Raw genomic sequence first — 4,949 nt, 5'->3', positions numbered from 1 at the left:
TTCGTCTTTTAAAATTGTACTCCCAAACACTCGTGTTTTCTCTCAGGTTAGATGTTATCGATTTTAAAATCAATATCATTAAGTGTAAATTAATGTCACGCAAATCGCCACTAATGTGTATAAGCAATCACTGACCTCGTTTAATATGTTTTCTAAGATTTTCCCATTACCTTTTATGGAAATTCAATGAGTACTTTTGCTATTTTCTAAATTCAACGAGGCAATGAAGCTTCTAATTCGAGCATTTGAGTTACGAGTAAACTTGTTTTTGCATAAGTGCATAGTGCCAAAAATTGAAAAATGTAATTCAAAAACAAAGTGGAAAAAACAATATTATGCTAACACACACAAGGGACCTGAAAGAAGAGACTTATTTAAAATTCGGATAGGGAATTTTGAAAGAACAAGTAACTTTTACTCTTCTTTTTATTGATGATTTATTCCAACTAGAATATCTGAAAATTTTGCACACTACTTTAAACTGAATAAGCATTTTTATATTCAATTTCGGGTCCCTAACATAAAAATAAAACGGCCTTAAGTTACCTCAATGTAACATAATTTTATATTAGATTAATACAATTTTTAGAGTACGTTAAATATAGTGCCGTTTTTTGAAGAAAAAACAAACCTGTTTTTCTTAAACAAAATATTAATACTTAGCTAATTATGTACAAATTTCATCGATTTTTTTTATTTAGTGTTACATTAGCGTTTGTGAAAATTTCTTTTAAGGATCTGAAATAATAATAATAACAATAATAATACTTTAAATTTCATTTTAAATTTACTAACGCGAGTCTAGGAAGTTTCTAATTACAATCTGTTAAAGTTGTTCAACCTGTAGATGTAATGTCAAACTGAAATATGATTCGTGAAAATGGTTCAGATAAGAAAATAATAGTTTAATTTTTAACAGGTCACTATGTTTTATAGTGAACAGGAAATTCTGAGGCATATATATGTATTTACTTATGGGATTCTAATGACTAGCCTCGATAAAATAAATGAGTTTTTTATATCACTTTGTAACTTAAAAAATTGTACAATTTTTTTCTTTGAATTGTAATATTGTATATGGAGCCACTTTCTTTAAGCTTTATTAAAAATATCGTATTTAGAGTTAAAAATTTTTGTTAATTTTTCTCACTATTGATCATTGTTAAAGGAAGGTCAATTTCATTAATAATAATTAGAATGGCTTAACCCTTTCAGTCACGCAACGAAGATGAACAAAACATTATGAAAACATAATTGTAAATATGTTTTTTGGGGTCGTTGATTGCGAATTTGAGCACAGATTTGTAAAATTCATAATAGTGGATTTAATATGGAGTAAGTAAAAATTAAAAAATCACATGAATTTGCTTATAACTTATTACATGATGGGTTTTTATGGACGCTGACTTATCATAAGTAACATTTTATATTACTCATTATAAATGGGATCCTTCTTTTTAAACAGAAATTTATCGCATTTTGTAAATTTTGTAAATCTGAAATATTGAATCGGCCATTTTAAATTTCATAAATCTGACACATTCATAATCAGCGACCCCTAAAATCCCTAGGTAGTGAGTATAAAGCAAATCTGATAAATTTTTGATTTTTTTAACTATAACAGAAAGTGGTTAATATATTAACCACTGTGACTGAAAGGATTAAACAACACATGTGCAATCAGTGTGATAAAGTAAATTTTATAATTTAAAAATTTTTTATAATAGTATTTTTGGTTTGGGATTATGTCAATAAGTCGAACACCTTAAGAGGTTATTCTGTTTTGCTTAACTAGGAGAATATGATAGGGATCAAATTATCCGCTTAATGTAGTTTTGGCAACCAGAAAACGCAAGTTTAATCCAAAAAGGAGGATTAATTGAGGAAAAGAATAAAAAATTGAAACCTGGAGCTGTTGATTAACTAAAAGGTGTCTTTGCATACTGTCTAGATTAAAATATTTAAATGAATTAAATTTAAATGAATGTCTCGAAACAATCGACTTTTAAATTTAAGTCTGAATTTGTTGTATTTAATAACGAGAAATAAACTTTCAGGGGTAAAACTAAAGTTTAGGTATTTAAACTCTGGAGCCTCTGATAGGAATTTATTTTTTTTAAAGTACTTTAACTCATGAACGTTCAAAACCAGAAAATTATGTGAACAATTTCAACATATGCTTTTTTGAGTAGAACGGATCATATTTTGTGCCAGAGGTATGTTTCTCATGGGTCTTGACTGTGTCCTTTTTGGTTTGATAATTTTTTTGCCCAGAAAAGCATCATAGGTGCATAAAAAGTGTACTTTCAAGAAACGTAAACTAGAACAGGCTTCGAAGTCTAGTAGCAGGCCAAAAAAAGTATGAAAAAGTAGCATCTTGGAAGAAAAAAGTGTCTTCTAAATTGAAAAAAAGTAGCATATTAAAAATTAAGTAAAATTAGTTTTTTAAGTAAGAAAATTAAGTGAATATAAGTTGTTGTCGAAAAAATTGAAAGAAAAAAATATTAGAAATAGGAATTCACAAAATTTTTATTAAATTTTGATATAAACATAAAATATGAAAATATAATAGCTTTTTTGTCGATATTTTATATTAGAAAGTAAAACGCACTTGTTCATAACATTTTGCACATAATGAAATGTAATTGTTAATAATACTTAAAGGAGATCTTTCATAAAAATTTGTTTTTTAATAACAGGCTCATAATTTTGAGAAGTAAAATTGACACCTTCTTTCTCCTTATTATTTTTAAAAAACTATCAATAACTTTTTATCAGCCATCTAATTTTTAAAAATGAAACGTAAACCTTTTTTAGTAATTTACTAATAACAACTATCAAAATGGAAAAAATGGATTGTTTTTAGTCACATAAATTTTTTATATTTCAGAATCCACATAGCCATAATTTTGTACAATAATAAATTATGAGTAATTAAATTCAAATAAAAAAATTTATTTTTTTTTTAGATAGATCTTAAATCTTTATAAATGTTTTTATTATTGAACAAATGACTTAAAACACTGTATTATTAAAAATACAATTAATATTTTTAAATTTCACAAAAAGTTTCTAAACATATAATAAATAGTCACGTTAAATAAATATTATTTTGGATTTTTAATCAAACAATTTATATAACCAAAAGAATTAAGTTTTTATTCTTAATTAATTGATTCTTTCTGTACTTGATGAAACTTTTATAAAGTCAAAAAAGGTATTACTATTAAATTATATGGTGAAAAATGAAAAATTTAGTTTTTAATTTTTTTAAGAAGTTTAAAGAATAATAAAATTAAGATACAAAAAATTCGTAACTTTAAAAAGTTGTAATTTAATAAACGTCCACTATTAGTAATTATTATAATATATTTTAATCAAGCGTCCAATAATAAATTTAATTCACTTAGCGGGCTTTTTGAAATCTACGAAATTCACAAAAAAAACTAAAATTCTTGAATTCTGTCAATTTTTTTACCTTTTTTGGAAAAAAGTAGCATTTAGTAGCTTTTTGACAAAATAAGTAGCAAAAAGTAGGCTTGGCCAAAAAAATTGTCAAAAAAGTGGAAAAGTGTGTCACTTCGAAGCCTGCTAGAATTAAAAATTTCAAGATGGCGGACCAAATATGGCGTAAAATGTGTCAATGCAATAATCGTTCGTGTGCGTGTATAAGTATCAGTTAGCGCGTCTGGCCAAATAGATAAGTTTTAAATTTCTCTTCCGCCAAAAGTCTAAACCTCCGAGTGAAAAGATTAAGGCGAATTGATTAAATTTTTGTCCGCCATTTTGAATTTCCGAAAACTATAATCGAATTCGTAATCAGTGACCCCAAAAACCTCCCGAGTAACAAAATTTAATCCAGTTCAATAACATTTTGGTTATTTGAAAAATAATGACCACAAATTTTACTTTACATTTGACGCCATATTTGGTCTGCCATCTTGAAGTTTTTAATTCTAGTTAACGTTTTTTGAAATTATGCACTTCATTCATACACGGAAAAAATCTTGGGTGACGTGCCGTTCCAAGTAGACCGAAAATGTACGAATGCGATACGACTTTAGTTTGGAGGAGCTGCATTTCCAACTTGGGCGTGCTGAACGCCCAAGATGCGGCTATTGCAGTCCCAAGGTTTTGAGTCTCAAATCTTGTGTGTTCAGCGCCACCGACATGGAAACGTAGATTCCCCGAATTGAGAACGTAGCACATCCAAACTATAGTTCCCCCACTTTCCGACGATTGGGATTGCACGGTACAAACGATTGCGCTGAACAAAAATCATGGCGACTGCTCTCTATGTAGGGGAGACCGAGGAGGAAAGTAACAAAAATCAGTTTTTTCATTGTAGCGTTTAAACTATTTAACGAATAATTTTTGTTGACACCTTAATTGAAAGCTTGGACTTTCACCTGTTAAATAAAATTTGAATTAGACATTTAGATTAAATAACCAGTTCACAGTATGACTTTTTCACGACCTCTGCATTTGTTACTTTCCTCCTAACCCCCGAGGAAGAAAGTAACAGCACATAGGAGGAAAGTAACGTTATAGAATTATGGCTAATTTTACAATTTGAAGACTTATTATTTAAAAATATTTTTATTATGAACTTAGAAAAATACAAAGATACTTAGAGTACAAATTGTACACGTTTGGCACAAATTTAATACATATTTAATACATTATGGTACATTAGTGTCTTCTAGATATTATCTTCTTATCCATATCATAGATAAAGCATCTAATTCCAAAAGTTTCGTACGTGCAATATTAAATTATTAAAATGTGTAAAAAAATACTAAGTCTTCAGTTTAAGTTAAATTATTAATAATTAATAATAAAGTAACAGCTTTCACTACTTCAGGAGTAACAACACTCTTGAGGCAGACATAGAGGCTAATTGTTGATAATTTGTTTTGGGAAAATGAAAAAAGAAATAGGATTTCTTT

This window comes from Leptopilina heterotoma, unplaced genomic scaffold (assembly GCF_015476425.1).
Source record: "Leptopilina heterotoma isolate Lh14 unplaced genomic scaffold, ASM1547642v1 Lhet_190, whole genome shotgun sequence".
In the NCBI taxonomy this organism is placed as follows: Eukaryota; Metazoa; Arthropoda; class Insecta; order Hymenoptera; family Figitidae; genus Leptopilina; species Leptopilina heterotoma.
This window is presented reverse-complemented; position numbering follows the sequence as displayed.